The sequence below is a fragment of the Cupressus sempervirens genome, chromosome 3 (genome assembly GCF_028749045.1).
Source record: "Cupressus sempervirens isolate cs-2001-9-10 chromosome 3, ASM2874904v1, whole genome shotgun sequence".
In the NCBI taxonomy this organism is placed as follows: domain Eukaryota; kingdom Viridiplantae; phylum Streptophyta; class Pinopsida; order Cupressales; family Cupressaceae; genus Cupressus; species Cupressus sempervirens.
In genome coordinates this window covers 650,905,901-650,931,503 of record NC_143120.1, presented here as the reverse complement: position 1 = coordinate 650,931,503, position 25,603 = coordinate 650,905,901, and the positions used below count along the sequence as shown (strand labels likewise).

The window sequence follows — 25,603 nt, the reverse complement described above, 5'->3', positions numbered from 1 at the left end:
AACAGGCCATTAGGGACTGGATCTACAGAGAAGAGGAAGATGAGGAGGTTACAGTGACTACTCCTATTTCTTCCAAAAAATATGGAAAAGGCTATAAATTTCTGACAAAAATGGGCTACCAAGGCCACAGGTCCTTAAATGGTTGTAAGAATGCTCTAGTTGAACCTTTAAGTCACACTCAAGGTCATGATACTTGAGACACTATTGGTCTAGGCTTTGGGCTAAACAATGATATACCAACCTGTGATCAAAGATTGCTCATGTCTAGTGAATTGAAGGATGATGACCCTCCAGTAATCGCTACCACTTCACAAGACGAAGACTTTGTTCCTCTCACTTCCCTCCTTTGGAGAGAAGAAATAGTGACTGCTAATAATGAAGAAGCTTCTACCTCCCAACAACAGGAACAAGAAGGGTCTACTTCTGAGAACGTAAATAGAGGATGAATTAGGCAAAATATTGCTCATCTCATAGCTAGGGATCAAAGTACAGATTCTCATGAGTACGAGTGGGAAAGCCTCTCTGATGCATCTTGCAAACTAGGGGTGGATGTCATTCATGCCTATACAACCCAACTCGATGTAGTTGAACGGTCTAGTATGAGGTTGGATGAGTTTGACTCACAACATGTCTCAATGGATCATGCTAGTTCTTCCAAGACTATTCCTGAGCTAGACTTCTTTGTGACATTTTCTATAGGCTCAACTTCATAGGTCACTAGAGATGACTCCTTCCATGTCAATCACATTGAAACTTCCCCCTTACTCTTGCTAATTCACCCAGATCTCATAGATTGGTCTATCCAAAATCAAAGACCTAAAATACGGTCTTTCCAAAATGACTATGAGATCGCTTGTTATCTAAATGCAATTGAACCTATCATTTCTTCCACCAGTGAACCTGCAGTTAACATGACAGAATCAGATATCAAGTACCTCAGTCAAAAAATTAAAAGGAAAAATAAGCGATCAGATGGTGAAAACCACATTGTGGTGGTGTCTGATCCTCAAAAAAGTAAAAATAAAGGCGTATCTAATGGTGAAAACCTCTCTAAGGCACCTAAGGATGAGGTACTTGGTAGTCTACCAAGCTATTTCCAAGATAGATCTTTAGTTCTCATTGAACCTACACAGCCTATCAACTTGGGTACATAAGAATGTCCTCAGATTATCCATGTAGCTCAATCTTTGTCAAATGAAGAAAAGACATAGTTTACTCAATTATTTCAAGACAAGAAGGTCAACTTTGCATGGACATACTCTGATACGCTAGGGCTTGGTACATATCTCATCATGCATCACTTATCAATCTCACCAGATGTCAAGCCTGTCAAACAGAAGTTGAGAAAAATGCATCCACATGTGGCCCTACTAGTCAAGACAGAGTTAGAAAAACTATTGAATGCAAACTTCATTAGGGCCATTGATTATGCAGAGTGGATTTCCAACATTGTACCTATCTCCAAGCATGAAAAATCTATACAAGTTTGTACTAATTTTAGAGATCCCAATAAAGCATGCCCCAAGGATTAATTTCCTCTACCAAACATTGATATGATAGTGGACATGACTACGGGTTATGAGATGTACTTGCTCATGGATGGATTTTTTGGGTATAACCAAATAAAGATAGCTCCAACAGACCAAGAAAAGACAACTTTTACATGTGCATGGGGTACCTTTTGCTGGAATGTCATGCCTTTTGGGCTTAAAAATGCTGGCACTACATATCAAAGAGCAATGACAACCATCTTTCATGATATGATGCATAAAAATATGGAAGACTATGTTGATGACACATTGGCAAAATCAAGAAAACAAGACACACATCTCAAAGACCTTAGTTTGATATTGGACCATATGGAACAATTCCAACTTAGGCTGAATCCAAAAAAATGTGCCTTTGGTGTCACTTTTGGAAAATTGCTAGGTTATATCATTTCAGAAAAAGGCATTGAGGTTGACCTTGAAAAGGTCCAAGCTATCATGGATATGCCTCCACCAAAGACTATCAGTCAGCTTAGAGGTCTGGAAGGATGTCTACATTCCATAAGAAGATTTATCTCTCAATTAGCTAACAAGGCTCAACCTTTCAATAAAAATCTGCATAAAGGATCTACCCATATTTGGAACAGTGACTGTCAACAAAGTTTAGATCAAATCAGAGGCTACTTGGCAAAACCTCTAGTTTTGATGCCAGTCGTTCTGGGAAAACCTTTGATCTTGTACATTTCAGCTACGAATTCTTCTCTGGGAGCACTCTTAGCCCAACGAGATGAGATGGGTAAAGAAAGAGCCATATACTATATCAGTCAAACTTTGGTGGCTTATGAACTAAACTATACAAGTATAGAGAAGGCATGCCTTGCTGTAGTTTTTGCCTCCCAAAAAATCTGACATTATATGTTGACCCATACAGTTCACTTCATTGCTAAGATAGACCCTTTGAAATATCTGTTAAGTAAATCTACACTTATTGGTCGCCTTACTAAATGGATGATGATTCTTTTCGAATTTGAGATTTAGTATGTGGAACGTAAGGAAATCAAAGGACAGGCTATAGCTGACCAGTTGGCTGACTTTCCACTTGAAGATGTAGCACCTATGAAAATTGAGTTTCCAGATGCCTCGATCATGTACATTTCTGACAGAACATGGAAGATTTTTTTTGATGGATCCCATACACAGAATGGAGTTGGAGCAGGGATTTTGTTTGTTTCCCCTCATGGTTATAAAATTCCAAAGTCCTAAAAACTATTGTTCCCATGTACAAACAATATTGCAGAGTATGAAGCATTAACAAATGTGATCAAAATGGCCCTTGAATGGCGAATAACTGAGCTACACATCTATGGGGACTCTCAACTAGTTGTGAACCAAGTGAATAATCAATATCAAATAAAGGATGACAAGTTGATAGACATTCTAAGGAATTATTTTACCTTTGTAACATTCCAACAGATTCCTAGAGTAGAAAATAAGGTTGTTGATGCTATGGCCACCTTAGCATCTATCTTCCAATTGCAATAACATGAATCATGATTTGAGTTCTTGGTAGAAGAATTGCATCGTCCAACCTATGATTCCTTAGATAACTAGGTGATCTACACTATTGTGGGTCATGATTCCTCCCACTATGTGGCTATTTTCTCCTACCTATGTGATCAAGTTATTCCTGAAACCCTCACACGCAACCAAAAATGCCAACTCCTTCATAATGCCTCACACTACACTTTGGTCTCTAGTGACTTGTATAGGAAGGGTCTAGACGAAACGTTGCTTTGGTGTTTAGAGCTAGAAGAGTCTGAGAAGGCACTTGCCAAAGTCCACAATGGAATTTGTGGGGCACATTCTAATGGCCTTACACTTGCTCAAAAATTTCTTAGGACGGTTTATTATTGGCCCACCATGCAAGTTGATGTTGTGCGCTATGCAAAGTCCTGTCAGAAATGTCAGCTCCATGGCAACTTGATACATGCTCTTGGATAAGAGTTAATCCCTTCTGTGACATATTGGCCATTTCAAAAATGGGCCTTTGACTTGGTAGGAAAGATTCATCCAAGTTCATCCAATGGTCATAATTTCATTATCACAACAACAGAGTATTTCACTAAATGGGTTGAAGTTGTACCATTATCTGCTGCTACAGGCAAACATGTTGCCTTGTTTATACTGAATCACATCATTTTCCGATATGGTATCCCATCCTCTATTGTTACGTATAATGGAGGGTAGTTCAAGAATAAGGACCTAAAATAGTTGTGCAAAAAGTTTCGAATTAAGCAACACTGGTCTTCTATTTACTATCCCTAAGGGAATGGCCAAGCTGAGGCCTCTAATAAAACACTGTTGAAAATCCTACCCGCACAGTTCACAAGTCTGGGAAATATTGGCACCTGCAAATAAATCTGACACTTTAGGCCTATAGGACCACCATTCATACTCCTACAAGGGCTACACCCTTTTCTCTAATCTATGGCTCTGAGGTTGTTCTCCCATTAGAAGTTGAGATACCTTCCTTGCGTGTCTCCTTACATGGGTTAATAATCAATGAAGATCATAGAGCTATGCGAGTACAAGAACTGGAAGCTTTGGATGAATGTCGCAAGGCTACTTTTGATCACATGAGAGCTTATCAGAAGTGCATGTCTACATAATATAACAAGAAGGTTCACCCTCGTGAGTTTCAAGTTGGTGAACTCGTGCTTAGAGAGAATCCAAAAAATTAGCAAAATCGAGAACAAAAAGGGAAATTTGAACCTAACTGGTTGGGTCCTTACATTATCATAGAAGCATTCGGGTCTGGTGCTTATTAGTTGTCTACTTCAGAGGGTGAAGAACTTGCAAAGCCTATCAACATTCTACACTTGAAGAAGTTCTATACTTAGAGGCTTGCTTCTCAGCTATCTTGTATATATCTATGATCTTGAAAAAATCCTAAAAATAAAAAAATGTCCTGAAGAAAGATCATCTTAGTGAAAACCTAGCAATAAGCACTTTGATGTATCACCAAAAAAATCAAAAAATAAAAAAAAACAAAAAAATGACAAAAGTCTTGAAAAAATCTGTCAAGTGGTGAAAACTTGGAAATAGGCGCTACTTGAAACCCTTGCACCTATGTCTATCAATCACAATCATCCACTTCGCTACACATTTCCTGGCTTGGAATTGTTTCTTGTCCTTGTCTTGGGGGCATAGCTGCTTAGCCTATTGAGGTATTCTTGTGCATTAGGGTTTCTTGGAAAACTCACAAAATAGTGTTTCTCAACACTTCCCCCACTTTGACATCAAGTGTTTCTCAACACTTCTCAGATAGTTTACCTACAGTCTCCGATGTCACGATATTTCTCACTATCAGAATCAAGTCTTGAAGAAATGGCCAAGTGACTTACACACACACACTTTAACACTTAAACAACTAAGTTGTGTTGACCTTTATCTACTCTGTGTATTGTCTATGATGATTTCTTTGCCATATGTTCCCTCCCTAATAGTCTTTTGAGGATGTCATTGACTAGAAGACTGGGGGCATGGGACATATTTTCTTGATTTCTGCTTGCGGGTATACTTTGTTTGTCTATAGTGTTGTAAGCATTTATGCTTGTCCTATTCAACATTTTGACTTACAAATGTATCATCCTTGACTGTTTTGCAAGACTACACTCAGGGTTTATCCTAGCACTTATGCCTTGATATAGGTGTAATCTTGCTAAATTAAACTTAGGGAATCTAATCGTGTAGTTATCTTGACTTACGTGTCTATGATGCTTAGATTGGATTTCCACATACCTATCTAATATCGATCATATTCATATCCTCATAGTTATACTAGTGATGGTTGTATGATCTCATGATGTCCCTAATCAACACTCAATGATGAAATTAAGAGTCTAAATGTTATGAGTTTCTTGCTGGTAAACCACTTTGCATAGTAGCTTGCATTTTAGTTTCATGTCTTTTTTTTCTAGTTGCACATTCCTACACGTGGGAAGAGCTCTCTCTCTCTTCATCTTTTTTGTGGAAATATCAGCTAGCTGCTTTTATCTTTCACTTTTCCATGTCTTTTCACCTTCTTAATCTTTCGCTATATTTTGTTGCTATCTTGTCATCACAAGGGGTTAATCCAAAATCATCACATACGATCTATCCAAGTGTCACATATTTTCACAAAAAAAATTTAAATCTTTACCATCCATATGAGAGATCAAAATCAATACACATGAGCATATACACATACATGAGGTGAAAAAAAAATACTAAAATACCACATGGAAGCTGAAAACATACATTTTGAGACAAGTACACAAGAATATCGCTAAACCCAGTATCTTATATATATATATATATCAAATGTGTCATGGTACATATACAAATGTGAGATCCAAAATTTGGATATATGTCTCAAAAATACATGAGGTATAATCAAAGCACAGCTATCACTTGATGTCATGTCTGACTGCCACCCTTTGCGACTAGTGCTAACCCTGGTGGAGGAGCCTATCTCCTATTCGGTGCCTGCACTGCACTCTCTGATCTACCCGCTCACTCTGAATAATTAGGAAGAACCTGTCCTAGTGGTACCACACTCTTATACATGGCATAATAATATGTAGCTCATGCACCATGATGCATTGCCTCTCACCTCACAATATCTCACTCTCAGCACAGCTCATCTACTTGTGCCTGCTCATCCATCAGCTGCTAATCCCATACTGCAATAGTCAACCGAGCTGCCTGCAGCTCTACCTCCAAGGCATAGATCCTTGCACCCTGCTCCTCTCCTCCTGTTGGCTTCTCTGCAGGTGCCTGTACCCTCACCGCTCAACATCTCCTCAGGGGCACCTCCTCCTCCCCACCATCATCACCATCAGACTCTAATGACTCCTCTTCCTCCTGCATCGCCTATGCTCGCATCCTCCTCCGCCCTGCTCGGGAACTCTCCCCCTCCATCTGCCTGCCACCTCTCCCCCTCCCTCTCCCTCTGCCTCCTCCTCCTCCTCTACTGTCACCTCCACCTCCCACTCCTATAGGTGTCACATCTAGATGTGTGAATTGAGGGAACAAGTTTCTATGCATCTCATAAAGATACCTTGGATCAGCCCTTGCATTTGCCACATCTAGGCAATAATCCCAAGGAGTCACCACTAGTGCTGCTATATCCCGAACTACTGTTTGATAGTCTAGCATCGGTAGCCATCCCAATCCCTCATCTATGCACATTTGGTCATAGGTCGTGGTCTCCACTGCTACCACCTACTGCTCTGCAAACTGTTGCCATACGCAACTGATCACAAATTGCTCCACAATGTCTGCACTCCGACCCACCAGCAGTCTACTATACCGCATGTAGTCTAACTCCCATGAATCTGACCATCCCTGACACTCCCAATATGGTCACCATGTGAATGCCATTAGCTCATCAAACATGCATTGGTAGTAGGTCACATCTCCACTATGCCTCTGTGGGATGAAACCTCTATCACAAAAAATATAAGGCTGGCTGCGGTCTCGTGGCTGCACCTGTGGTCAGACCACTGCGATGTGCTCCCAAGCCGAGATCTATGCTAACACTGCTCTGCATGCCCATGACCCACCCTCATGGTATACTATGTCGTGGAGCTCATGGTACATCTCTGCCAGTATGTCAAGCCCCCATGTCATCCTACATGGTTGGGAGATCAGATCATACACCAGTCGACCCCATCCTAGCGGGAAGCCCTTCTGGCCTCAGTCTATCACCAGGGCTTGGGCTACCAATGAGCATAACAAGCTGGGAAAAGGATAAGCATATTCGTACTCAGTCATCAATCTCTCCCTACTCAGGTGACAATCTAGAATGGTCACATCCTAGAATAGCTCCTGCACTCGCGCTTGCCCCTCTGTTGGGGTCATATCATAGTACACCTATGCCATCATCAAACTTGACATCAGTACACCTGGCATCCAACATTGAAATTGCTAACTCAACAAACTACTAATCAAACAACTTATTGGCTTGCCATGGCATGGCACTCGCAGAATGCGATATACGTCCTCCAAGGTAATAGAGCCTTGCCGGTCGGTAAGTGAAAGGTGTTATGCTCGCTATGCCACCTCTCTGCCAGTGCAGACATCAAACTATGGTTTGCCCGAATATGGGGCATCTGTACAACCCACTACAAGCCCATAGCCACTAGCACAGTCTGCTCCTCATCACTTAAATGCTCCAAAATGTGCAAACCAACCACCCTAGGAGCTCTAATCTATAATGCTGGGAATACCTCCTATACAGGTAAAATAAGCAAACATCAGTAATAGTCACATGACAAAAAAAACATTAAATAAAACAACAAAAACTATATGTGCGACACTTTTTACATAAAGAGTGTGACACATTTTGAGAAACAATGTCGTACGATACTTTTTGCATTACGTGCTATTTTTTATGTCGTGTGAGATTTCGCACCGCACCGTGCGGCATTTGGGTATGCCTGGGGCGATACATTATTATAAGAGGTGTGATACTTTTTTTTGAAAAAAAGTGTCGCGCAACATTTTTTCCATGTACTTATAAAGTATCACGCGAATTTTTTTCCAAAAACTCTTAAAACATGTGAAAAAGCTTGAAAAAAGCAACAAAAAGTGACATAAAGGTAGTTACTTACTAGCGCCCCATATCGCTCTGGCCAGTTGTGCAACCGGTTGCGCTCGAAATGGTGTCGATGAAGAGGAATGTTCGCCTGAGCCATGATGCTATGTGGACCACACAAAATCTCTCCAATCACAAAAAGACAAATGAATAGTGAAAATGACACTTGGACCCCTTTTATAGCCTCCAACCTCATTTTGACCTAATTTTCAAACTCCTCGAAATTGAGCAAAAATTACACCCCTAGCTAATTTTGACATCTTGGATCCATTTTTGGGATCGAAATCAAAATCTGAGTTCATCTTGATGGTCAAAATTGCATTTTAATATTTTACCTTCTTCTGAATAGTTAGCTGACTATTTGAGGTCTAATCTTTGAATTATCACTGGGGCATCTTCATTTCTTCATGTCTTCATCGTTTCTATGCTTCATATCTACTTCTAGTCACCTTTTCACATCTAAATCATCTTTCTACTAGATTTGACCTAATTTTTATGCTATATCCTTCAAGGTCAACTCTAGTCAAACTGGGGCATTTCATTAGTTTCTTATAGTCATTCTTGGGTTCTAATCATTTATCTGTCATATCAGACATTGCTATATCTCAATTTTCTCATGTCTAGCTAGTTTTTGCTTCCTCTTACCTCATTTCAATTTTGATCCTGAGGGGGCAGAAATACTCTATTGCTGATTGTTACAGCTATCTATTTCTTAGGAGCATTTTTTGACCTTATCACTTGCTCTCGATCTATTCGCTTTGCTAGGTGTTAGAATTCTTTTCGGATCCTAACATCATCTTCCTAATGTTCAGTACTACCACTATCAGGCTGTGGATTCAGGACTTGCTATCTATTTCTGAATTTCATTCTTTGAAATCAGATATCTATATCTATCACTGCCTACTTGGCTTTCTATTTTCTTTGACATAATATGTTCCCAGATTGATCATGCATTAGTCAAAGAGGGGCAAATCTAATCACCTAAAAATGGTCATCTAGACTATTAGCCCCCTTTTCAACATTTTGGCTAAATTAATTTAATCACTTACCTAAGCCAAATTGCTAATAATCAATTTATTTGATTATAACGTATAGTTTGACTATGCTATCCTAAGTTCATTATTTGATTAAAAGAACATGTCCCCTTTTAATTAAATAAAGCACCCCATTCTTCTAACTCACTTAAAGTGCACACATAAAGTCCTTTTTCTATTTTACAATTAAAAGAAAAGGCATGTGAGACTTTTTTCTTATATGACAAGTCAACTTATATTCTATTGGTTGACTTGTGTGTGCACATGGATCACACCTATTTTTGAATTCTACTATTGATCATCCACATCTTCATCTTGATCTCTACCATCCGTATGACTTTAAAAGGGGGAGAGCTTTCCCCCTCAAAGGATCCATCCTCATTTGAATATTGTTATGTTGCAAGTTTTCTAACAGGTTTCTTTGGAGCTTTGTGGAGAACTTCTATTTCTTGTCTACATTCTCTCATCCATGGCATCATGGCATTCTAGCTTAGCATAGCTTTCATTTTTACATGTAGCTTAATCTCACATAGCTTAATAATGGTATTGTAACACTCTCATCCATGCTTAGAATAGCTGCATTTTTCATTCTCATCTTAGCTTAATTTTCATTTGCATTGCATCCTTGAGGAACTCTTTGGGACATTCACATTCTTGCATCTTATCTTTGGGACCTCCCATTGCATGGTTTACTAGCAAGAAGAGTATCTCTAAGGCTCATCTAAGAGCCTTCTTATTCTTGAAATATAATCTCTTACACTCCATGGATAGGGAGCTCTAAGCTGGCATCTGAACATTCCAACTCATAGAATCGTTTGGATAGAATGGTTTAGAGTGTGACACAATTCAAGTGTACAATAAGAGTTTCAAAATTATCTCCCATTTGTTCTATATATTCATTTACTTGAGCTACTATAGACCTATTTTTTTTTCAATCAACTTTACCAAAAGATGGGAATTGATTTTGTAAATAGAAAAATATGCAAATCAAAATTGCACCAAACATGCACTATGCTCCCTTGGTTCTCCTTATTACTACTAAGTTATGATTGATTTGTTGCAATTGTAGTTCTACAAGATCATAAGTATGATCCTTTTTCACTAGTTTGTAATCCACATCTATTGCAATGCATGGTACATTCTTAAGTCTTCTAGATTGGTAAAATTTGTGTGCAATAACCCTAACAACAAAGTCAACAAGAGGGTCTTGAATGGTGTCTATTTTCATTCCTCTCTTGTTCCATTTGGCACCAGTGTTCTTCTCAATTGCTCCCTTAGAATCACTTCTAAGAGTCTTTGGCCAATCTTGGGTTTGATACCTTGTCACTCTATGTAAAACCCTTTTTGTTATTTTCATTGGACCATCCTCCTCTATGTAAATCATTCTTTTTCTTGAGCTTTCCTAGAACTGGAGGCCATTTGTGCTACCTAGGGTTTTAACGCAGAAATTTAAAACTATGTAGCTCGGCACAAATGTAAATACCTTGAATTCAATGAAACTATGTTGAATCACTATTGAAATTGGCTCAAATCCTAGATTCTCTACTTTGAAGTCATTATGCACTCTTCTTTGTCTTTTCTCTTCTAGCATAGCCTTATCTTCAATGACTCTTTTCTTCTATTCAGTCACTTCACAAAGCATCATGGCTTGTGATTCTTGTTCAAGCTTGACTGTTTTGATTTCCTCTACTTGAGTTCTATTCTTCTCCATTACATCTGCTATTACTGCATCAAATTCTTTGAAATCTCTAATTGCAAACAATTTTGAGGTGTCAATCTCCTTGTATTATGTATCATTCTTAGCTATGGCAATCTCTCTTCTTCTCTTTAAAGATTTTCTCAATTCTTCTCTTGCTTCTTCCAAAGTATGTAGAGAAAGTTGTACATCAATTGCCTAATTCTCTATGACCTTCCCAAGTTTGTTGATTTCCATATGCAGATCTTCTCTCCAAGCTATAAGGCTCCTCTTTGTGAGAACTTGGCTCTAATACCAATTGTTGGAATTTACAAGTGGGAAGATTTACTTCTAAGAGGGGCGGGGGGGGCGGGGTGAATTAGAAGTATCTAACCTTAACCTTTTAAAACATTTTACTTTAATCATTCACATGTATCTAATTCATCTAATAAACATGAAAGTAAAGACATGCACGAAAATAGATAACACAAGATTTGGTAACCTAGAAACCCTCCAAAACGAGAAGGTAAAACTGGGGTGGAGATGACACCCACAAAGTATCACTACAACTAAATGTAACTGTTTAAGGTTACAAAGTTTGACCACTTCCAATGGTCTACCCTGTGAAAAGCCTATCTTGTTAAAGACTTTACATCCTATTCAAAGTGACCTGGTTAAAGGATTTACAAACATTCAATTGGAATGTTACCATGTTAAAGGATTTAGCACTTTGTTTAAAGGCTTACAAAATAGTTATTAAACCAACCTATCATCATAGGATTTTCATTCCTAACACAATGGCTAGAGAGTATTAGAAAGTCTTGACCCGATGACTTGCAATCTTCAATTGCTGATTCTAGATCCTTGTTCTACTCTACTTATTCTGATCCTTGCTAATTTCATATGTCTCTCCTCAAAATTTTGATTGCTCTATTCTAATCAACTAGATTCTACAATGTTGCTCTTCCTTCTAAGTCTTTCAACACCCCTCTAAAATTTTCTATAAATCACCCATACACTTCTTTCATACATGGACACAATGGAGTTTTTTCCTCCTTTTAAAGGCTTCAAAGACTTAGGGTTAGGTATGAATTTACGATTAGTATTCATTCTTCTTTTCTTGCTCAATTCATTCACTTTTCTTATTGGTTGCATGCCTTGTCCATTTTTCTTATTGGCTACATGTAGATTTCATAGAGAATGTAAAAGATGTGATCTTATCTTCAAGATCCGTCGAGATTCATCCTAAGTCAGCTCAAAAATGGTTTACATTTAAGTTTATGAAGGCACAAACTCATATGTTAATTCTGTGTTGTTCGATAGTTACTACTTGTTGATGCTTGGCACATATAGGAATTTTGTCTCACTTGGCTCCTATAGTAACTCTATTTCGCTTGGCATCTATACTTTGCTTGGCACCTATAGTGACTCTATTTCACTCAGCATCTATACTTTTCTTGGCACCTATAGTGACTCTGTTTCACTAGGAATCTATAGTGACTCAACATCACTTATCACTCAGAACTTGAATCTTTCTCGACACTTGAAGTTCACTCGGCACCTATTGAATCTTTGGCTCAGTACACACTATAGCTTAGCATTTTTATTATACTCAGCATCATCTTGAGAATTGGTTAAGTGTTTTGACACTCAATTGTCAAAACCAATCTGAGACCAACATATATTGAATGTGATATAATACATTACATATATATCAATCCAATTACACAATTACAAAGTCAACCACAATAAAATTTTACACAAAATATTACAAAGTTAGCCGAAGTGTAGAAACCTGGGTTCTAAAGACTAACTTAGAGAGGTTCTCATACTCAGCATCCACTATCAATGTTCAACATCATCATGCACTTAGTAGATGTAGAGGCTAGGTCCATACTGGTCACTTCCAAGTAGTCTTAAACTTAGTCTACACTAGTGACTTAATGAATACTATGAAACTCAACATATAAATTAAATCACTTGATTCACACTATCTCGCTTGGTCATTGCTTCCACTACAAGCTTGGTATATAATAAATCACTTGGTTAACATTGAGTAGCTCAGTTAACATTGGACTCACATCACATCAACTGTGAACTCAGTAAGCACTAAACAACTCAGTTTGCACAGGTAAACTTGGCATACATTGTAATGCTCAATTTACACTACTAATCTTCATAATAGTTGTAACTTCTTGGCATACACTAGAATTTGTCCAAAGAACTCAGTAGCAATCGTAGAACTCAGTAATAACTGAAATTCTTGGTTAGCATTGTTAACTGTATAATAAGCTTGGTAGATTCTTATAATTTGAATAAGTGTATGTCACTAATAACAACATGATTGGAATGTCAACAATCTCCCCGGTAAGCATTAGTGATAAAACACTTATCAGTCAAAATTGAATTATCCATCACCTTATATCTCCAACTTGGTAGAGTATACTATTTTTTGAGATTTTTCAAATTTGTTTTTGTAAAGGATACATTTTTGTACATATTAATGCTTACTTCGATGATAATATATAGTATACTATACATACAATATATATTTCTCCATACTTTCTTACAATTTTCTCCCCCTAACTTTTTACATCTTTCTCCTCTTTATATCATCTTATGTTTTCTCCCCCTTTTTATCTCCTTATAACTTCTCCCCCTTTTTGACATTAATGCCAAAGAATTATGCTATATGTATTTACATAGTAATGCCAAAATGAGACAAGAAATTTGAATGCACCTTTAGTATTATTACCAAAGTCTCATCACAGTTCTCTTACAAGACCCTGCATGTGTGTAATGCCACCTACACTTCTATTGAAAGTTAAATCATATGCACTATAATAGAGAAATTATTATCATGGAAGAGAGTCTTTGAATAAGCAATATGCTTCTACAGTGCATCAATGTTAGTGAGTATCATATTTTGGATATCCACCAATGCATATCTGATTGTAGCTTCTTCTTTAAGCAATTATGCCTATATGTCTATCAAAAAATTGATCCTTTTGAATTGGGTAGAGCTTGAACTCGAGTCAAACTATAATTGCTTAGCACTCGCCTTCAGGTCTTCATCAATCTTAAATAATTTATCTTTTATTTCCTTTGTAAAACTTGGAATATCACATAACTTACCAAAAAGTAATGTTACATTTGTACAAGAATTTTCCAAAGAACCCAAAATAGTAGATAATTCTACTTTGTAAATGGAAATTTGTTGAGCAATGTGCTCTAACACTTTATTTTCAAAGTATTTCTCTACTTTCTATAATAATTTAACTTGTCCATCTAGATTTTCATTATATATCTTGACTACTTTTTCCAACTGAATGGTTGAAAAAAATCAATCTCTATACCTATAGCCTCTGCCAAAATATTCTTGGCATCCTCAATGATTTTAAATTATTTATCTCTTTCTTGTCTTAGTCTCTACTGCTTGGCTTTCTTTTGGAGTAATACTCCAAAGGTTTGCATTTGAGCAGGACTAAGTTTTGAAATGTCCTAATTTGAAATCACAATTTCCTCATCAAGATCAACATCCTCCTCCTTTTCTTTTCCTTTTCCCATAAATTTTGTGCTTGGTTGAGGCTTGGTCTCAACTTTCCTTGCACTTATTGCTTGTGTACTTGGAATGGAAACTATAGTAGAAATAGTGGGGCTTGCTCAAATAATTGATACTACACTTATTGTAGAAATACTAGTAGAAGTACCTGTTAAAGCTAAAATTGATGTATCCAAAACTATTGAAGAGGGAAGAGTCTATAGCTTGGTAGCTGAAGTACTTGGTACTTCTATCAATGATGTGCTGAAGTACTTGGTACTTCTGTCAATGATGTGCTGAGCTAAATTGGTGGAAAGATTGATTGGATGGTTGTGCTTGGAGTGCTGGAAACAATCAATCCTATAGAGGTTGTCTCCATGCTTAATGTTGTCAATACTTTTCTTAGAGAATGAGGAAGTGAGGCTATAACCACTATGACAATCTTAACTAGGTCAGTTTCCTCTATATCCTGAGTTTCTTCCTTAGTAGCCTCTTACTCCTATTCCTCTTCATTATCAATGTTATCAAAACATGTTGTCTCTTCATCATTTTCCTCTTCATCTTTTTCTTCTTTATCATCATCATCATAATCTTTGTCACTTATGCTGAATGGAAAATCACCTGATTTATGAAGACGATATACAGTCTTCCATGTATTTGTTGCATTCTTCACAACATGCTTGATGTCTTTCATCAATACAAGGCAAGTGTTTAATTTCAAGGTTAGTTTTTCTTCATTCTTCTTAATGGATTCCTTCACCTCCTTGTCAGTTAGGCTTGGCATAAGCTGCCTCAAGCTTTTCTCATATATATCTTTAATAGTTTTCTTTGCCAATTCCCATTCCCATCTTGGTTTGATCTTATCCATCAAAACACTAAGAATCTAAAGTGTAAGTTGATCAGATGAGTATTTCCACTTACCCATTTCATATATCACCAGATCTTCAATCTACTTCTATTATGCTTTAATCCTAATCTCATACTTCAATTCCTTGAAGTTGGTTATGTTGGCCCTTGACTACAAATCCTTCAATCTATCCTAGAAGGTGGGTGGAGGTTTCTTGAATATTATGTCTTCTCCTTCCTTGTATGATTTCTTCCTGGAGGATCTCCTAGTAAACACTGCAGTGGATGGCTTAGTAGGCTTGGTAATGATTACCTTGCCCTTTTTCTTTAGTGGCTCTTCCTCCTCTACTTTTTCCATATCCTCTGCTTCCTCATCCTCACTTTTTCCCTTGGTTAACAAAAGAGTTGAACTTTTTCCTATCTTGGCAATCCTTTTCTTGCCTTTGCTAACTGCCTAAGGGAGTTTGATCTCTAGTTCTATCCTAACCTTGGCCTCATCATATGTACCAAAATAGTCTGACTTAGGATCAACTGGTTCATTAATCAGTGCCTCAATAATATCTTTCATTTCATCAATATTAACATCATATCCAAGAGGTTTCACCCACACAATTCTAGACCTAACTACCTGAATGTATACTTTATCAATTTCTACCATAAAATATATATCATTCTTGTAATCCTCAACTAGTTTCTTGGGGATTTAAAATCTATTATTCATTTTCTCTTGAATGCATCAAAATAATTATCCATAATACTATTATAATTTTCACCCATCTTAGCAATGTACTCATAAATTTGATAGAGTACATGCACATCTTTTCTCCATATAATAGTGCCCTTCAAAGGAAAGAATTTATGAACATAAAAGAATAAGCATGTCAATAGAGAACCAAACTTACATGGATTGTTCTTTGATGTTCTGATGCTCTCCATGTTCTTATTGAATTGTTTCAGTAATAGCTCATCAAGGTCAAAAGAAAGGTTGTTCTTGACTATCTTGTATGCCATGTCTACTGCCTCACATGCCACACTATTCAACCTATTTGAACTGTAGATCTTGTGTGCAATAATATGGATGTCAAACTTTAATCCCATATTAGTTATGCTACTTATTTTCATACCTCTTCTGTCCCACTCTGCTAGGGTTTTCTTCTCCAGTTCAGCTTAACCTTGGGTTTTGATCATCTTAGATTTTGCTAGCATGGGGAGACCTATGATCCTATGAATCATCTTCTTCATGATCAAAATTGGTTGCTCCAACCATAGCTATCCATAGTGCATCTAACTAAGAATAAACCTAATCCATTTCACTTGGAATTCATGGGGCATGTGAGGAATATGGGTTAATCCTTTAGCCTTGAGATGTTGATGTTTGAGTTTCAAAATGTCATTCACATAACCTTTCTAGGGGTTTTGTCCATTTCTAGTGTTTTGACTTCTTGAATTGCACATTTAAAATGAGAATGGATGTCATTGATTAACAATACCTTGGAAGGGATTTGAGACTATCCTCCACTCGGATCTAGGATTTCAATGATTGCAAGAGTGTGCTTGAAGTCTAGTGTCTTCCATTCTACACCACAAACTAGCATATCTAAACCTCTCTTTGCCTTACTGCTACTAGATGCTATCTTCACTTGGTAAGGTTTGAGAGAACTCAAAAACTTTGGTAACAATTCACTCAAATCACTTGAATTCTCTTGAAGTTCACACTATGTAATAGCTCTTGAAATTTCATGTTAAAATGACTTTGATTTCATTCCTTTTATCAAATTTCATCATAAATGCTTGGTATGAATCATAGATCAAATTGACAGACTATCATCCACTTCCTTTTCTTGAACACTTAGCAAGGTCTTTGTGATTCAGTAACCATATGCATCTTAATTCCTCCTGACCTTTCTCGATAGAGTTTGTAACCCATCCTTGCTCAATAAGACAGTAACTCGACCTTGCTTGATGATAACTTTCATTTGTTACTCGATGATCCCTTTTGAATTTTGAATGATAGTTTGGATCTTTCATCCTACTAACTAGAATTGATATCTGATGTCTCATTTAGTATCACAATTCCAACACTCCTTTGAGAGATCAAGTAGAAATGATGGAGTCACTCAATTCTTGAGTGACTTGTTCATCATGACTTGGATTTATATTCTTGATCGATTTTGGAACCCATTGTTGTCTCACCTATTTTATGATGTTATAAGCCTTTTCATTCTTTTCAACTTCAATTCTTTCAGTATTCATGTAGTTCTTAGCAAGATGACCAAGTTCAGTACAAATGAAACATCTTTTAGTAGTATCTCTTTTCCTCGAATGATGCTTTACACAAGTCATTCTAGTGTGTCCAAATTCTCCACAGTAATGAAATCATCACTAGGTGTTGTAGTGCCAACTAAATATAGCTTTTACAATCTATTCTACTGGATTTAATATCTTGGTTTTGCATTCTGATGACTTGTTTTCATATTTCTTACATTTGTGACATTTTCCTTCAAATCTTGGTTTTTCTTTGCATTCGTTAGCCTTATGACCATGTTGATTGCAATTGTAGCACTTTCCATTGAATTTAGCCTTCCTATTTCTCCAACATTTATTTGATGTATGCCATATCTTAGCACAATGATTGCAAGTAGGTCTTTGATTCTTTTGAGCTCCTTGCTTGGATGTTTCACCTTCTTTTGTATATCCAATTCTTTCTTTTCCTTTTTGTCTATAGAATTTTTTCTAATTCAATTGATTCATGTCTGCTTGGGATTTCATCATTCTTTCATTGGTATGCCTTTTAGAGTTTAGATCATTTTGCAATCTTTCATTTTCTGACTTGAGATGTAAAATTTCTTCATTTTCATTGGTGAGCTGATTTATGAAGTCATCTTATTTGAAGAGATAAATGTTGAATCTCATTGTCTTTTCCTTCTATTTCTTCTTTTATCTTGTTTTTCTCTTCCATAACTTCACATAGTTTTACTAACTAAATTTCTTTTTCTCTTCTTATTTTTCTTACTCCTTGTAGTGAACCATTCTTTTTTAGGAGTTCCTTGATTGCTTCATTGGTTTTATCTAGGCTACTTGAATGGAGGTCTTCAATTCTTTCTTCAATGTAGAGATGATCATTCATTTGAATTGTAAGATCTTTTCTTCTTTTCAGGGATTGCGAGAGTTGCTCCTTTGCTTTCTTGAGTTGGGAAATAGCCATTTCCAAATATAGCTTCTCATTATCAATAGCCTTGTCAAGTCTCAATATCTCCATGGCCTTTGATCTTTGCTCAAGCTTGTTAAACTAAGAAACACAATTCTCTAATACCAATTTTTGGAAATATTATGACAAGCTAAGTTACTGAGAGGGGAGGGGTGAATTAGTAACTTCTAAATTTTTTATCTCAATTAGCAATTAATCCTTTATATCAATTCTAATCTAACTTCATACATAAGAATCTAAAACATGAAAGCATACATAATACTTTGACACATAGATTTGTTGACCCAAAAACGTTCGAAATAGAAAGTAAAATTGGGGTGGGGATGATACCCACAAGCTTTACTACTACAATAAGTTGGTAATTTAAGGCTTACATTGATCACTTCTGATGATCTAACCTATTAGGAGCAATAAGGACTACTAGGTCCACCTTGCAAAAGGATTTACAAACATAAAATGAAGCATTCACTCTATAAAGAGATTTAAATAAGTTTTTTAGGTCTACCTTGTTAAAGAATTTAACTAATCCACCTATTAGGATGAAGCAATAGCTAAACTCTGATCTACAACTTGGTTTGTTGAATGAGATTCCTCTGAGTGTATAAATCACCTTGTTGTGATAGATGAATCTTTGTTGCTCCTTATACTATTGTAGCCTTTTTAATTCGTATTTCTATTCTTTTTTATAATGATTACATTACTTCCTTTTCAATTCTATACATATATTGGATTTGATATAATAGATTACATATATATCAATGCAATTACACAATTACAAAGTTGTCCACAATACAAGTTATACACAAAATATTACAAAGTCGGCCAAAGTGTAGAAACTCAAGTTTTGAAGATTGACTTAGTGAGGTTTTGATACTCAAAATCCACTATCAATGTTTGGCATTTCCATGCACTTAGTAGACATAGAGGCTAGGTCCATACTAATCACTTCCAAGTAGTCTTGAACTAGGTCTACACTGGTGACTTGGTGACTATTGTAAAACTCAACATATAAACTAAATCACTTGATTCACACTATCTCACTTAGTCATTGCTTCCACTATGAGCTTAATATAAATTGAATCACTTGATTAATACATAGTAGCTTAGTTAACACTAGACTTGCATCACATCATCTATGAACTAGGTAAGCACTACACAACTTGGTTTGCACTAGTAAACTTGACATACACTCTAATGCTTAGTTTACACTATTGATCTTCACAATAGTTGTAACTGCTTAACATACATTGGAATTTGTGCAAAGGACTTAGTAGAAACTATAGAACTTGGTAACAACTAAAATGCTTGGTTAGCACTGTTAACATACAACAAGCTCAGTAGATACTTATAATTTGAATAAGTGTATGTCACTAATAACAAACATGACTAGAATGTCAACGTGAGAGAGAGAGAGAGAGAGAGAGAGAGAGAGAGAGAGAGAGAGAGGATTTTTGGAATTCTTTTAGAATAACTAAGATGGGAGGTGAATCAGTTATTCAAGGTCCAAATGTACAAATAAATTTTTTCACAATTCAGTGAACCCATGCATGCATTCATTGTGTATCAACTAAAACTTATATGTTACTGTCAAATAAATTTGCAGAAATGTAAAGTGTAAATCACAACATATCCAACAACACATTTGTCACAATAATTTAATGTGGAAACCCAATTTGGGAAAACAACCAGTAACATGCTACTCTTTTTTCACTCTTCTAAAGTAATGCCCTATAAAAGGCCAACCTTGTTAAAGGTTACGATACACACTGTTAAATGTGACCCAGTTTATGGATTTTAGTTACCTTATTAAAAGTGAGCATTGTTAGAGGATTTTAAACCATTCACTTGGAATGAAACCCTATTAAATGATTTTCCAGTGACTGTTAAGTCAACCTTAATCCAAAGGATTTACCCTAGACTAATACAATTGTTAGAAAGTAACAGTAGAGTTTTGATCTAATACAACTTACAACCTCAATTATAGATTATAGATATTTTTTCAGTCCTCAGCTCTAGTTAGCTTCCATTCTTTGTAGCTTTGATAGCTTGTTCACCTTTCAAGCATTCATCTTCTAAAGCCTTATTTCTTAGTACACCATTGCAAACTCTTCTCTCGGGTCACTTGATGAAGCAAAACCCCTTCTCCTTCTCCTTATCAAATTCTCACATCAAACTCTCTTACACTTTTTGCTTCATGACTGGACATTCCTATATACAAGAAATTAGAACATTCTCCTACTCATTATCCATCATCTAAATTAGGGTTTTAGATGGATTAGGTAGGATACAAAGTATCCACCCAATATCTTGTTTTCTCTAGAAACTTCTCTTGGAATCCATTCAAATTCACCTCTAAAATAGTTTACATAAAATTTTGTGCCACTAACTCATCAATCTTATCTTCCTCCTAATTTATAAGTTTGAAGAAAACAAACTTGTTAGCTTTTATTTGGTGAATCCTTGATCTTTTTCATAATGTAGCAGCTCGACATTATCAATCTTTTGATGCTCAGTACATACTAGATCACTTGGCATCAACTAGATTTTATTTGTGCTCAACATCAACTAAAAATTATTTGGAATCTACAATCTTGCTCAGCATCCACTAGAATTTGTTTTCACTTAGTTCCAACTGACCTTTTTCTTGGCTTGAACTAACTTTTTTTGGCACCTACTATCCACTTGGTCAGGCTTGGAAAATGAACTTTGTTTAACTTATTCTTCGAAACTTTCTAAGTGTGGCCAGCCATTTTGTAACCCCAAGTAGATCATCCATACATTATCTTATCAATGTATTAACTAATCCTTGTATTTCATTACATAATCATAACTCAACCTTTCCTCTAGGTACTTTTGTTACATCTTGTTGATCAAATCTTCCTCATCAATCAACTAAGTGATAGTACTTGAAACATATAAGAAATTGTCTTACCAACAAATAGAAGGTTTGACATCAATGAAAAAACAATGATTGAAACACATAGTTTTCTTCAACAATCTTTCTAATCAATGATCTTTTCAATCAGATATCAATAGTCTCCCTCATTGGTATTGATGGTAAACCAAACTGATCAACCAAGTCAAAATGATGAACATCTTGTTCCATCCAACTAACTAGGTTAAAATAGTAAGACAATACCAAAAAGAAAATTTGCATTGAAATTTCTCCCTCTATCAACAACTTCCATCTTCTAATTGGGTTACAAAATATAACTCCCTCTGAGGTCCTTAATTCTCCCTTTGATATTGAAGTGATCAACATAACATCTCCCTCTCTATTCTGATCCATTCTTTGATTTCTTTCTACCTCTTTGATCAATTTAATTTACTTTCTCCCTCTTTGACAACAATGCCAAAGACATATACTCAACATTTGGCATCTGTAATATATGAAGATATAGGCTTTTGTAGGTTCTTCAATTTCTCTCTTTGTCACCTTACTTGTGATTGTTTTATAGTTCCAATTCTGTGATTACTTGAGGCAGTTCTTAAAGTAAGATCTATTGCATCAATTTGTATTAAATGAATGTCAGCTTGTTTGATGCAAGGCACTCCCTCTATCTTTTACATAGCCTTTGATAGGGGTATCACCCCTAGTTTACCTCTTAGATACTCATAAGCATCCTTAGGTAATGCTTTTGTGAAGATATCAACAATTTTCTCCTTTGTGTTAATATATTCCATTTTCACCTCTTTATCTTGAACCAATTCCCTTATATAATGATACTTGATTGCAATGTGCTTTGTCTTTGTATGCATCACATGATTCTTTTATATATTGATAGCACTTTTATTATCACAATAAAGTGTCCCTGGTTCTATGATTTCTTCCTTCATTCCCTTAAGTAGCTATTTGATCCATACAATATTTGTGCAGTTAATATTAGCAACAACATACTTTGCTTCAATAGTAGATTAGGAAGTACAACTCTACTTCTTGCTAGTACATGTAACAAGTCTTTTACCTAAGAAGAATGCCCCTCCATTGGTTCTTTTTCTGTCATTAATGTTTCTAGCCCAATCAGCATTAGTGGAGGTTCTCAATTCAAACTTTTCAAGTATCTCATTATTCTTTTCACAACCATCAAATGATTCTCTTTGAGATTAGTAGAGAATATTGCAACTATCCCCATAACTAATGCAAAATTAGATCTGCTATGTACTACATATTGCAATTTTCCAATCATGGATATGTATAATGTTTGATTTACTTCGGCTGAATCATCATTGTTTGATAGCTTGAGTGCTATCAACATAGGTGTACTTACTAGTTTAGAGTCCTCTAGTCCAGAAGTCTTCATGTACAAATTGTTGTTATCATCAATTCTTTCAAATCCAATCTTCACAAGATAAGTATGAAGCCTCTCATACCATGCTTTTGGTGCTTGTTTCAATCCATATAAGGCTTTGTGTAGACTACATACCATATTCTTGTTATTTTTATCAACAAGTCCTTCTAGTTGTTCTACGTAGACCTCCTCTTCTAGTATGCGATTTAGAAATGTAAACTTAACATCCATAAACTTTGAAACCTTTGAATGCAGCATAAGTAAGCAACATTCTCACTCCTTCCATTCTTGCAACAAGGTCAAATGAGTCACCATAGTCAATTCCTTCTTGTGTATACCCTTTGCAAACTTGTCTTGCTTTGTTCCTTGTCACTTACAATTCTCATCTAACTTGTTTCTAAATACCCATTTGGTGCCAATTACATTCTTCTCTTCTGGTCTAGGAACTAGACTCCATGTTTTGTTCTTCTCTATCTACTAAATTTCTTCTTCCATAGCCTTGTACCAGTCATCCTCTTCCAATGCATCTTTCAATGACTTAGGTTCCTTCATGCTTAACAAACATGATTCACTTCTCAATCTATTTCTTTTCATTGGCCTTACATGTTTGTCTTCAATGATTTGATTTGTAGGAAAATGTCTTTTGACATATTTGGACAATCTTGCTTAGTTCTTTTGTCTCTCAGCTTCACTATTGCTGTGTACATCTACGTCAAGTATTTTAGCATCTCTTTCATGTATGCTAATATTAGAATTAGAATGTGCATTTTCTTCATTTTTCAACTCGGTTCTTGAATGAAACTTGACATTCATAGGTTGTGACTCGACAATTATTGAGACTTGCTATTAGTTTGTAACTTGATTTGTAGCATCTTCTTTAGCATCCATTCCTTCATAAAAGTATACAAATGATTTGTATTCTTCTGATTCCTTTGTAGGTTCAGCCTCATGCACTTTTGTAAACTCATCAAAATTCACATTTTTACTTTCCACAATTTTGTTAGTGTTAGTAGTTAAACACTTGTAAGCTTTACTTCTTGTGGAGTAACCAAGGAATATACCTTCTTCACTTTTTGCATCAAAATTTCCACTACCAACATCTTTAAGAATATAGCATTTTCTTCCAAATACCTTAAATTATTTTACATTAGCTAGATATCCATACCATAGTTGAAAAGGTGTTGAATGAGTACCTTTCTTGACTTGTACATGATTCAAGGTATATACAATAAAACTTATAGCTTCTGTCTAGTATTCTAGAGCAACATTCTTCTCTATCATAAGTGTTCTAGCACAATCCATTATAGACCTATTTTTTCTTTTAGAAATTCCATTTTGTGGAGGGGTTCTAGGTGCAAATGTTTGTCTTTTGATTCCTCTATCATTACAAAACATCTCAAACTCATTTGAAGTGAATTCTTCTACTTTTTCTGATCTCAAGCATTTCATACTTTTACCTATTTCTTTTTCAACTCTTGCCCAGTACCACTTAAACATTTGAAAAGCATTAGATTTTTTTTTAGAAACATAACTATCATCATCCTAGAGTAATCATAAAAAAAATAGCATTATGTACTTATCTCCTTTGTAGTGTTGCACTTTAATAGGTTCACACAAGTTAGTATGAACAATTTCTAGTATTTCTTTAGACATATAAGATTTACTTTTAAATCTTGACTTTGTCATCTTGCCTAGCTAACATTGTTTGCATATTATATTATCATCTTTCTTCAACTTAGGAAAACTTCTAACTCCTTTCATGTTACTTGTACTAATCAAATTATCAAAATTAACATGACATACTATCTTATGCCAAAGCCATACATCATCAAATTTTGCAATAAGACAAGTAGCATATTCTATATCTAGATATAACAGATTACTTCTAGTTTGATCACCTTTTCCAATCAAGTTTCCATTTGTGTCATATATCTTGATAGTTTTATTTTCAAACTCAAATTTGCATCCCAAATTATTCAATTGTGACACACTTAACAAGTTATAATTCAATCCTTCAATAGAGTAAGTTTTGTCACATGAAATTTTGTTTGTGAGTTTGATAGACCCTTTTCCTTTTATCAAACATGGTGCATCATTACCAAAATTTACACTATTTCCATCATAACAAGTTAAGGTAATAAAATTACTTTTTCTACAGGAATGTGATGTGAGCATCCACTGTCAATGATCCATTTATCATTCCTGTTCACACAAGTCACAAGTGTAGTTGCCTCATCCTCAATAGATTCATCCTTCATTGCAACATATACCACTTCATCATCATGTTCATCAGAAATGTAGCATGATTTCTTGCATTTGTCTTTGTAGTCTGTACCATCATCCTCTCTTCTATTTTTGTACTTTTTTCCTTCTCTATAGTTCTTCTTTTGTGTACATCTTGTAGCAATATGACCAACTTCATTGCAATTGAAACAAATGATGGTTGACTCACCTTTGAATTTTCCTTTTTCTTTGTGAAATCTTCTTGCTAGTAATGCTTCAATGTCTTCCTCATCTATGTTGCTATCACTGGATGCATATTTTTTCTTCTTCTTCTTCTTATGTTGTTACTTTACCTCCTTAGAATCCTTCAATAACAAATTTTCTTTAAAAGCTGATTCAATACTCTCTGGTTTGTAGTCGTAATAATTAGATATCTCAAAAGTAGTGAGTCTACCTATCAAACCTTCAAGGGTTAGATCATTTTCTAGTATACATCTTAACTCTTGGATTGCAAAAACTCTAATGGCATAAACAAGCAATAATGTCCTCAAGACTTTTCTTCTAAACTTTCTAAGTGTAGCCAACCATTTTGTAACCCCAAGTAGATCATCAACACATTATGTTAGCATTGTCTTAATTGATCCTTGTACATCATTACAT

At 35.7% G+C, this 25,603-nt stretch overlaps 1 pseudogene; it reads right to left on the bottom strand.

Annotated features, from left to right (window-relative positions):
• Nucleotides 1-6,200: 6,200 nt before the first annotated feature.
• Nucleotides 6,201-25,603, bottom strand: part of LOC149568376 (glutamate--tRNA ligase, cytoplasmic-like) — a 119,742-nt pseudogene continuing 100,339 nt past the window's right edge.